At 46.8% G+C, this 12110-nt stretch overlaps 1 long non-coding RNA gene across 1 annotated transcript; it reads left to right on the top strand.

The window, feature by feature from the left end:
• Positions 1 to 2616: 2616 nt before the first annotated feature.
• Positions 2617 to 8603, top strand: LOC143997656 (uncharacterized). The gene is made up of 2 exons (XR_013277717.1): positions 2617 to 3196; positions 7201 to 8603. It is a non-coding gene; the product is annotated as an uncharacterized LOC143997656 (long non-coding RNA).
• Positions 8604 to 12110: the final 3507 nt, after the last annotated feature.

The following is a 12110-nucleotide window of genomic DNA, read 5'->3' on the forward strand; positions in this document are numbered from 1 at the left end:
ACATTACCTTCATAAAAACTGTTTATTTATTAAAATACCACATACTCACAAGGGAATGTATTCAATCACTATTACAATGCACCATGCAGCCTGTCCCTGCAAGCATGCACTATGACGTCAGCACCAAAGCTCCGCCCTACATGTAGACATTCTCAAGGGGAAGTGGTGATCACATGCAGGCTTCTTAGATCTTGTGTGGTCTCCAGTGGTGGGATATCCATCAGAATTTCCAAATTATGGTATTAAATAACAAATGATCACATGCAGGCTTCTTAGATCTTGTGTGGTCTCCAGTGGTGGCCTGGTGGGATGTCCATCATAATTTCCAAAATTCTGATATTGAGTAACAAATGATCACATGCAGGCTTCTTAGCTCTTGTGTGGTCTCCAGTGGTGGGATATCCATCAGAACTTCCAAACTGATGGTATTGAATAACAAATGATCACATGCAGGCTTCTTAGATCTCGTGTAGTCTCCAGTGGTGAAAAAAGGGAAAAAGGAAATCTGCGCTACAGTGTATTACCAGAAAATATTAAATTGTTATAAATAGTTGATGCAGCAATTCTAGTACATACCAAAAGTGATATACGTGTAAAGAAAAGAAAAAAAGAGGAGAACTGCGCAATCCCCAATATTTCTATTGGGATATAAGCTACCCAGAAAAACTTCATAAAGCTTGGATCTGGGAACTACATGTGACAAAATATATGTGTATAGCCTACAAAACATATACAATGACCCTTATAAACTCTAAATAAAATACGTGATGCTAGGTCTGTGATGCCAAGCATTCAAAAAAGAAAACATGTGTAATTGAAACCAATATAGCTGTACATTGTGAAAAAATTAGAACAACATAAATGTGTCAATATTAAAAAGTCCTTTTGTGAGTCCGAAGTAAAAACACCACGTGTTGATGAAGAAGGTCCAATCCAAAGCCCTATGAATTGGCGTGAGACCAGACACAGTGTACCTCCACCAAACAGATAACCCTAGCCCCTTACCAGATGCCCCAGTAAGGAGCGCTTATCACAAATCAGGTCAGAAGATAGATCAATCCTAAGCGATCCCAATGGAACTCTCTACCGTAGACCAGATTAGGGGATACGCCAGCCTTGAATCGTCCAAACCAGGGGGGAACACTTATGAAGCGGGACTCATATATGTTTCATTGGAGAATCAAAAAAGGTCCGCCATAAAAAGAAAAAATACTCCAAATAGTGTAAAAACGTTTAATAAAACCACAAAAGTAAAAGGAAATGCACTTACAAACGTAAGGAAGTAAAAGGGCATATCATCAAAATTGGGTAGGCGTCGGCCGATCGTGAGCCCAAACGAAATCCCTTCAGGTACCAGTTCAGTTGAGGCAGAAAAGCGTGTCACGCCACCCAACGCGTTTCGTGAAAGAGTCACGTCGTCTCCAGTGGTGGCCTGGTGGGATGTCAATCAGAATTTCCAAAATGATGGTATTGAATAACAAATGATCACATGCAGACTTCTTAGCTCTCGTGTGGTCTCCAGTGGTGGAATATCCATCATAATTTCCAAATTATGTTATTGAATAACAAATGATCACATGCAGGCTTCTTAGATCTCGTGTGGTCTCCAGTGGTGGGATATGCATCAGAATTTACAAAATGATGGTATTGAATAACAAATGATCACATGCAGACTTCTTAGAGCTTGTGTGGTCTCCAGTGGTGGTGGAATATCCATCAGAATTTACAAAATGATTCCAATTTCCAAAATTATGTTATCGAATAACAAATGATTGGGGGGGCTGTCTAGCTGTTGTGGTCTTGTGGAAAAGAATGGAGACTCAAACTTTGGCATTCAATTCTTACTATTGGAGTGTCTGTGGGACATAATGGTTCCCAGAGACCAACATGTTATGGTCCCAGTAATAGGTGGGATTGAGAAAATCACGCTGAGTGCCCCTTTCAGCAGATGTTGCAGAGCTTATTAGAGCATAAATGGGCGAGTTTAGCTGGGAGCTATTGACTGCGGAATAAATAGAATGAATTTCAGGAGGTGCTATTGCTAAATAGATTTTTGCTTTTAGAAGTATTCTCTTTTTACTCTTCTGTCAATAGATAATAAAACATCTCATTTAACATTCAGGGCGGTTTGCATGCCAGCTCTCTTTAAATCCCCAAGTGCTTTATTAACTTGAATAATAGTATAAACCGCCCCAGATGAAGAGCACAATTATGGCTAATGCGATTTACAAAACAGCCTTTGAGATCATTTTTTAGGCCTTGACAAAGGAACGGCGAGGTCCAGCATTAGGGAGCGTTCACCTACCCAACGCCGGTTCCAGGCCGGCAGTATTGTGCAATGAAGTGTATTACGACTTGGCGCTGGTAGTGGTGGGTTTCAGCACCACATGCCTTTTCTCCAAAGAGACCCTGTCACCAACTTAAAAAAAAAACTGCATGTAAAGCACAGAATCGGCACATATTTGAAATACTTTCAGCATTTTTTCCTTTCATAAATGGTTTGTTGTTAACTTGCAGTGAATAAAGAATTTAAAGAGTTAACTTTGTTGCAGGGTCCTACCTTTTGTTATTCTGAAGAAATAGCTGTTTGTTTGTCTGTGTCCATGGGAGTTATAAGGGGATACCTATTGAAATTACCAAAAAGATATACTAGTCAAAATCTAAGACTAAATATGCTTAGGCTTGCATTTCAATAGCTTCAGAATTAAGACATACAAGATAGTGTGACTAGATGACAGATATCTGTATGTTTCTCCAGAGGGTCTATGCAAGATATTGATATCTCAGGAAAACATCTGCCTGTGCTGAGAGGCACAAAGCTAGATAAGGACTGGTTACGCAAGAATATGGTCAGTCAGTAGATGCTGAAAGGGCAAAATAACTGTCAGGAGGTTGTACTAACCTTTGACTTACATTTCAGGAATGAACTAATATCATGAGTTAAGAAAATTGTTGATGTATGTGTAAATCACCCGATTGGCCCCTCACAGGGCAGGGCTTTGTGGAGTACCACATAAAAGACGGTCCACTCTCCCATTAAACCTTGTAATCTTTCACCACGTACTATGGAGTGTATGTGTATTGATTAACCGCCGGCGATTGGGACCTCCATTGAGCCACTCCAGCCTAGGCTATCCAGGGGAATCTAGAAGACGAACACCTTACAGTTTTGGTACCAGGAGTGGGGTTTGCACAGGTAAGTCATTTACACCTTTACCTCTTTTTATGGTAATTGGCGTTTATGCTTGACTTGTCCAAACAACCATTATAAGAAATTGAATTGTATATATATATATAAACTGTGCCTTCGCAACGGACTAGGCTGGTCCCTTGGGGGGTGAAAAGGGTTCGCAGGTACTGAGGAGTCTGACTAGGTTGGTCCGACTATAAACTAAGAGAGATATTCATGATTATATTCTAACACGGGAGGTATCATATACGCCCGTGACATAAGGATTGGCTAAATGGACGCCCACTTGAGAACTTTTAAAGTGCACTATAAATAATGAAATGCATCATGATGTGATTATTTGATAATGTACATATAAAGTTTTAAAGCTGAAATCTTAAACCATAAAAATATGTCTGTTTCTCTTTAGGTGCAAGCGTAAGTATATAGAGTATTAACGTTGTATAAGATATAATTATATAGAGTGGATATCTGTTTGAATAAACCCAAATGTTGTTAAATGAATACAGAGTATTAAGAACCAGATTGTAGTGAGGTAGCACCCGCCTGTTCACGCTGCACTCTAGGTTTACTTTTTCTTAGCATTGATGAAAGGTAGATTCTTTTGACCACTAGACCTACAGGCTTCTCTTGCAGACTTGGTGTAAGAGGGGTATATCCCGCCACCAGGAAAGGTACCCTTCATCGTATATTAAGGGTAAATCTTCACAGTTTTATATAAGTCCATCTGCCCCAAAAGATCAGGGATCCTACTCCCAGACCAGAGACCGGATTGTTGAACAAACCGGGTGTTATCACCTGTGTCCTGCCACTAGACACACACTGCCCAGACTACTAGATGGGGAATTCTGCAGCAACCCAAGCCATGGCCACCCCATCACCCTATGAATTTGTCAGTAATATGATCCCTGGCCCCCAGGTAGAACCATTTTGGACACAAGCCCGAGAAAGGTGTCACCAATTGGGAATCCATGACCCTAATGGCCATGCAAACATATCCTGGTCCAGCTGTTGTTTATCCCCCGGACCAAGGTTGTTTCAATTGTGGACAGCAAGGACACTGGAAATCCCAGTGCCCTTATAGGACTGGACAGATTAGAGCAAGAGGCAGAGGCAGGGGATTTAACCCCCAGACCCGCCCACAGTATCCCCGTTATCCGCCATACCAGAACCCTCGTCAACCACTACCCCAATATCCTACACAGCCACAAATAATGCACCCTCAGGCCCCCAATAGTCCACCACTCAGAATTCCTATGCAGTGGCCATCCAATCGGCAGCCACCACCCCAATAGGGATGCCTAGAGTATGTCCCTTCCCTCAGCCTAGTGTGTTACAATCCCTCATGGAGAAGTTTTCCTCAAGTTGTATTACATGTAGATGGACAACGTGTCTGCTTTTTGATAGACACTGGCGCCACCTCTAGTTCAGTGAACGATGAGATTTTTAACACACCACAATGCACCGAGGGAAACTCTATTGGTATTAATGGGCTCACCCATCCCATCACTCCACCACTGACTGTAGCCACTCCAGAAGGACAGAAATTTTTGCCGTCTTGTCCTCATGCCCTGTGCCCCTTATGGGACGGGACCTCTTGGCACAACTGTGTATTACCATTAAGTTTAATAGAGAAGGTTCCCTTACAGCTAGTTCACCATTATGTGACTTACATGGCCCTAAGCGACATGCACACAGAGGCTTCTTTATGCTACTCCCCGCCTCTCTCGAAACACATGCTATCTGGGCGGAAAACAAAGGTAGCGTAGGTTTCATTAACTGTACGCCTTACTCGCCTCAGATGCGCCCTGACGCAGAAAACAATATCACAAACAATACCCCCTGCCCCCCGAAAAGACCCAAGGCATTGCCCCCCAGATCGATGACTACATATCTAAAGGTATCCTAAAACCAATCATTAGCCCCTGGAACACACCCATTTACCCTGTAAAGAAGGCCAGTGGCGAGTGGAGACTCGTCCAAGACCTCAGAGCAGTAAACAAACAAGTGATTCCCCTCCCACCCCTAGTCTCAGACATCACTTTTATTTTCTCATGCATACCGGCAGACTCTCTATGCTACACAGTAATTGATTTAGCGAATGCTTTCTTTAGCATTCCCATTGCAGAGGAAGCCCAACCTATGTTTGCTTTCTCCTGGGCCGGGGGCCAACTAACCTGGCAAGGGTATGTAGACAGTCCAGCCGCCTTCTCTATGGTACTCAACGAGACTGTCAAGTCTTGGACTTCTGAGCGTGGGTCGGTACTAATACAGTATGTGGACGACCTGCTCCTGTGCAGTCGAACTGCTGAAGATTGTGCGGTCGATTCAACATCACTGTTACAACACCTAGCTCACGCCGGGCATCTAGCATCAAGGAAGAAAATACAATGGTGCCAGCCACAGGTAGAATACCTAGGGTGCATTCTAAAGGAAGGGACAAGGCTAGTGTCCCCCAAACGTGCCGCAGCCCTTCGAGCTCTCAGTCCCCCAAAAGACAAAGCTGCCCTGCTCTAGTTTTTGGGTGCAATGGTATATTGCCGCCAATGGATTCCTGACTGTTCTCATTATGATAGTATCCTAAGAGAGGCTACTGGCTCGACAGCCCCTAAATTAATAGATTGGACTGAAGACAGACTACAAGCTTTTCAAGCTCTATTAAACAGTCTGTCATGTGCACCCGCCCTGGGATTGGTAGACTATGGTAAAGCTTTTCAGCTGTACTGTGTAGTTTCAGGGAACTCTTTTGCCGCGGTTCTCACACAACAACATGGAACAGGCTACCGCCCTGTCTCCTACCTATCTAAAAAACTCCCCCTTCAGGTTCAAAGCATGCCATCATGCCTCCAGAATTTAGCAGCCTGTGCTATGGCAGTACAGGACGCTAACAAAATGGTCTTGGGCCACCCAATGACACTTTTCACCACCCATTCTGTCACCCACCTCATACAGAACATGAACACCCAACACATGACCTCACAAAGGCTCAGCGGTTATGAGATTACCCTTATGAACACTGACAATCTGTCTCTCAAATATGTTCCCGCCAACAACCCTGCCGTCCGTCTCTTGCACTCCATGTTACGCCTACCACGAGACCCAGACCAGTTTCATGACTGTATAACACGAGTGGAGTCTATCACATCACCAAGACCAGACCTCACTGACGTACCGATTACCAATGCAGACGATGTTTTTGTGGACGGTAGTTGCTCCCGTCCCTCCGATTCCACCTTCCAAACAGGATATGCAATAGTCCAGTTGCCAAACAAGGTATTAGAAGCCAAACCACTGCCCCCCTCTTCGGCTCAGGTGGCTGAACTAGAAGCCCTCACCAGGGCCTGCATTCTATTCACTGATAAGAAGGTGAACATTTACACAGACAGTAGATATGCATTTGGGGTGGTGCATGACTTCGGAGTAATATGGGCTAAAAGAGGTTTTAAAACAGCAGATAATAAACCTATTTCCAATGCTACCCAGATTTAGGCACTTCTTCGGGCTATTTTGCTCCCAAAAGAGGTGGCAATAATTAAAGTAAAAGCACATTCTTCAGATAATAGCAGACTTTCCAAGGGAAATGCCTTAGCTGACCGAGAAGCGAAAAAGGCAGCCCAGTCCTCCACCCAGGAGCCCACCCCCACGTCCATGTACTTTAAGGATCATTTCACCTGTCCTAACTTTAAATCTGTAGTGGCACAAATGCAATCATTAGCCACTGAGGAAGATGTCTTGTATTGGGTGAAGGCTGGCTTGACCAAAGACCCAGAGGGTCTGTGGTCAAAAGAGGGGAAGATATTGGGAATACCTGAAGCAAGTTGCATTCTCATACTCTCATACCTCCATGGCCCAGGACACATAGGAGCTGCCCCTTTAACCAACCTGTATAACAAATCCTAACTCTGACATTAACATTTATTCCCAACAGGAAATGTACGTGAAAAATCTGGTAAGTATGCTCCACAAAATAAACGAACAAGTTTCTGTCACCTTTTCTCCTCTTTCCACAGAACCAACGCATCCCTTCATCCCTGGGGATAAAGTGCTGATCAAACAATTAGCACAAAGAAAGAGTATCGGACCGGCTTTCTCAGGACCATGGAAGGTGGAAAAGGTATCGAGAACGGCAGGACTGACGGATATGGGGAGCACCTGGATCCACGCCAGCAGGCTGAAAAAGTGCCCACCGCTTCCCACAACCCCCGACCCCCCACCTATTGAAGGAGAACCCGACCCACCCGAACAGCTACCGGAACTGCAAGAGATTCAGGAAGGCATTGGACAATTAACCCTTGAAACCCTACACGATAGCGAAGAAGAAGGACAAGCATAAGAACTTGTAGAAATGTTTTTACCTTCAGTGTCAGGGAAGGCTGTATGCCTCTGGGGTAGTCTGGTACTACTTGTATTCCTGCCCACATGGTTTATAGCCAACTGTATATATCATCCAGAAGACTTAGGTCTATTAAAAGGGATATGTGGACCACCTAAGATGAATAATACCCCCAGCCAAAGACATAGTAGAAGTATTATACCCGTTAATGAGTCACCTAAGGGACTGACTGACCAGCATCGAAGTCCCAGACTACGTTATTGCCCAACACAGGGAAGAGGTAAATAAACTACAGAAAGAGGCAAGAAACATAGGAAAAAACTGGGATCCATTCTCGAGCAGCTTTAGTTTTGGGGGATTAATATCTTGGCTCCGAAATACTGCCATGACAATTGCCACTGTGATTCTCTTCATTCTATTTTTATATGCCTGTTATAAGATAATTAAATGTTTATGTAAAAAGGGAAACACGGCCGCTCCGGAGGATCTGAAACTCACTTCCATTGTTAAAGATCCAACGGTATGGTATAAAAACCAAGAGCACGAGGGTTCGGAGTATGAAGCCTGTGCTATTAAATTAGAAAAGGAATGATCATTATGTAAATCACAGAATGATCAAAGGGAGGATTATAAGGGGATACCTATTGAAATTACCAAAAAGATATACTAGTCAAAATCTAAGACTAAATATGCTTAGGCTTGCATTTCAATAGCTTTAGAATTAAGACATACAAGATAGTGTGACTAGATGACAGATATCTGTATGTTTCTCCAGAGGGTCTATGCAAGATATTGATATCTCAGGAAAACATCTGCCTGTGCTGAGAGGCACAAAGCTAGATAAGGACTGGTTACGCAAGAATATGGTCAGTCAGTAGATGCTGAAAGGGCAAAATAACTGTCAGGAGGTTGTACTAACCTTTGACTTACATTTCAGGAATGAACTAATATCATGAGTTAAGAAAATTGTTGATGTATGTGTAAATCACCCGATTGGCCCCTCACAGGGCAGGGCTTTGTGGAGTACCACATAAAAGACGGTCCACTCTCCCATTAAACCTTGTAATCTTTCACCACGTACTATGGAGTGTATGTGTATTGATTAACCGCCGGCGATTGGGACCTCCATTGAGCCACTCCAGCCTAGGCTATCCAGGGGAATCTAGAAGACGAACACCTGAGGCCGCGTACACACGGGCGGACTGTTCGCCCAACCTTGTTCGGCAAACAGTTTCATCAAACAGTCCGCTCAAAATTTGCATGAGCGGACTTGCCCACACACGAGCGGACTGTTTGACGAACAAGGTTGGGCAAACAGTTCGCTCAACTTTTGAAATGAACGGACTCGCCCACGTAAGGCGGAGGCAAATCCGCCCATTTCGAGCGCGTGTACAGGTAGGCGGGGCCCGCGAAGGAGACGTCGCGGGCTCCGCCGCCTGGAATGGGCTTAAAGGGGAACCCCAACGCCGAAAAAAATCGGCGTGGGGGTTCCCCCCAAGTCCACACCAGACCCTTGTCCGAGCACGCTACCCGGCCGGCCAGGAAAGGGGGGCGAGCGAGCGCGCCCCCCCTCCTGAGCCGTACCAGGCCGCGTGCCCTCAACATGGGGGGTGCCTTGGGGAAGGGGGGGCCGCGCGGCCCCCCCACCCCAAAGCACCTTGTCCCCATGTTGATGAGGACAAGGGCCTCTTCCCGACAACCCTGGCCGTTGGTTGTCGGGGTCTGCGGGCGGGGGGCTTATCGGAATCCGGGAGCCCCCTTTAAGAAGGGGGCCCCCGGATACCGGCCCCCCACCCTATGTGAATGAGTATGGGGTACAATGTACCCCTACCCATTCACCTGTGAACTAAAGTACAATAAAAAAACACAACACAGAGAAAAAATATTTTATTGCACAGCTCCGGGGGTCTTCGGGGGTCTTCTCGCCGGACTCCTCCGCTATGTGTGTGTAGCTCTTTTGCTAGCGGAGGAGTCCGGCTTTCTTCCTCCCCGCCGCCGGCCTCTTCTCCCGACTTCGGGGGTCTTGTCCCCCTCTTCGGTTCTTCTGCCGGGCCACCGCGCCTGGTCCGGTGGCCCGGTCTTCTGTCGCCGTCTTCCGTTCTTCTGTCGCCGCCTTCGGTTCTTCTGCCGGGCCACCGCGCCTTCTTGTAGCTCTTTTACAGGCGGTGGCCCGGTCTTCTGTCGCCGCTGTCGTCGCCGCCGCCGCCGCCGCCTTCCGTTCTTGTTCTTCTTCTTGTTCTTCTTCTTCTTCTTCTCCTGGAGATGTTGACTCGACGATCTCTCCGGCCGGAATGCCAGAGCCGCGCTGTGCGGTCACTTATATAGTGACAATGGGGCGGGGTCACATGGTATATGTCACATGGGTTGGTCACATGGTGACCCCACCCCCTTACGATGTCATAGTCCCCATGTGACATCAACCCATGTGACCAACCCATGTGACATATACCATGTGACCCCGCCCCATTGTCACTATATAAGTGACCGCACAGCGCGGCTCTGGCATTCCGGCCGGAGAGATCGTCGAGTCAACATCTCCAGGAGAAGAAGAAGAAGAACAAGAAGAAGAACAAGAACGGAAGGCGGCGGCGGCGGCGACGACAGCGGCGACAGAAGACCGGGCCACCGCCTGTAAAAGAGCTACAAGAAGGCGCGGTGGCCCGGCAGAAGAACCGAAGGCGGCGACAGAAGAACGGAAGACGGCGACAGAAGACCGGGCCACCGGACCAGGCGCGGTGGCCCGGCAGAAGAACCGAAGAGGGGGACAAGACCCCCGAAGTCGGGAGAAGAGGCCGGCGGTGGGGAGGAAGAAAGCCGGACTCCTCCGCTAGCAAAAGAGCTACACACACATAGCGGAGGAGTCCGGCGAGAAGACCCCCGAAGACCCCCGGAGCTGTGCAATAAAATATTTTTTCTCTGTGTTGTGTTTTTTATTGTACTTTAGTTCACAGGTGAATGGGTAGGGGTACATTGTACCCCATACTCATTCACATAGGGTGGGGGGCCGGTATCCGGGGGCCCCCTTCTTAAAGGGGGCTCCCGGATTCCGATAAGCCCCCCGCCCGCAGACCCCGACAACCAACGGCCAGGGTTGTCGGGAAGAGGCCCTTGTCCTCATCAACATGGGGACAAGGTGCTTTGGGGTGGGGGGGCCGCGCGGCCCCCCCTTCCCCAAGGCACCCCCCATGTTGAGGGCACGCGGCCTGGTACGGCTCAGGAGGGGGGGCGCGCTCGCTCGCCCCCCTTTCCTGGCCGGCCGGGTAGCGTGCTCGGACAAGGGTCTGGTGTGGACTTGGGGGGAACCCCCACGCCGATTTTTTTCGGCGTTGGGGTTCCCCTTTAAGCCCATTCCAGGCGGCGGAGCCCGCGACGTCTCCTTCGCGGGCCCCGCCTACCTGTACACGCGCTCGAAATGGGCGGACTTTCCGAGCGGGAACAGTCCGCTCATTTCGAAAGTACAGCGGACAAGCCCACACACGGGCGGACTGTTCGCTCAAACACAGTTTCAGCGGACGTTTTTTTTCGGAATTTCCGAAAGACTTTGTCCGTCCAACTGTCCGCTGAAACTGTCCGCTGAAAGCCCACACACGAGCGGACTGTCCGCCCAAACACTGTTCAGCGGACAAGGTTGGGCGAACAGTCCGCCCGTGTGTACGCGGCCTTACAGTTTTGGTACCAGGAGTGGGGTTTGCACAGGTAAGTCATTTACACCTTTACCTCTTTTTATGGTAATTGGCGTTTATGCTTGACCTGTCCAAACAACCATTATAAGAAATTGAATTGTATATATATATATAAACTGTGCCTTCGCAACGGACTAGGCTGGTCCCTTGGGGGGTGAAAAGGGTTCGCAGGTACTGAGGAGTCTGACTAGGTTGGTCCGACTATAAACTAAGAGAGATATTCATGATTATATTCTAACACGGGAGGTATCATATACGCCCGTGACATAAGGATTGGCTAAATGGACGCCCACTTGAGAACTTTTAAAGTGCACTATAAATAATGAAATGCATCATGATGTGATTATTTGATAATGTACATATAAAGTTTTAAAGCTGAAATCTTAAACCATAAAAATATGTCTGTTTCTCTTTAGGTGCAAGCGTAAGTATATAGAGTATTAACGTTGTATAAGATATAATTATATAGAGTGGATATCTGTTTGAATAAACCCAAATGTTGTTAAATGAATACAGAGTATTAAGAACCAGATTGTAGTGAGGTAGCACCCGCCTGTTCACGCTGCACTCTAGGTTTACTTTTTCTTAGCATTGATGAAAGGTAGATTCTTTTGACCACTAGACCTACAGGCTTCTCTTGCAGACTTGGTGTAAGAGGGGTATATCCCGCCACCAGGAAAGGTACCCTTCATCGTATATTAAGGGTAAATCTTCACAGTTTTATATAAGTCCATCTGCCCCAAAAGATCAGGGATCCTACTCCCAGACCAGAGACCGGATTGTTGAACAAACCGGGTGTTATCACCTGTGTCCTGCCACTAGACACACACTGCCCAGACTACTAGATGGGGAATTCTGCAGCAACCCAAGCCATGGCCACCCCATCACCCTATGAATTTGTCAG

This window comes from Lithobates pipiens, unplaced genomic scaffold (assembly GCF_037356315.1).
Source record: "Lithobates pipiens isolate NorthernLeopardFrog02 unplaced genomic scaffold, aLitPip1_a1.2 Scaffold_19, whole genome shotgun sequence".
NCBI classification, from domain to species: Eukaryota; Metazoa; Chordata; class Amphibia; order Anura; family Ranidae; genus Lithobates; species Lithobates pipiens.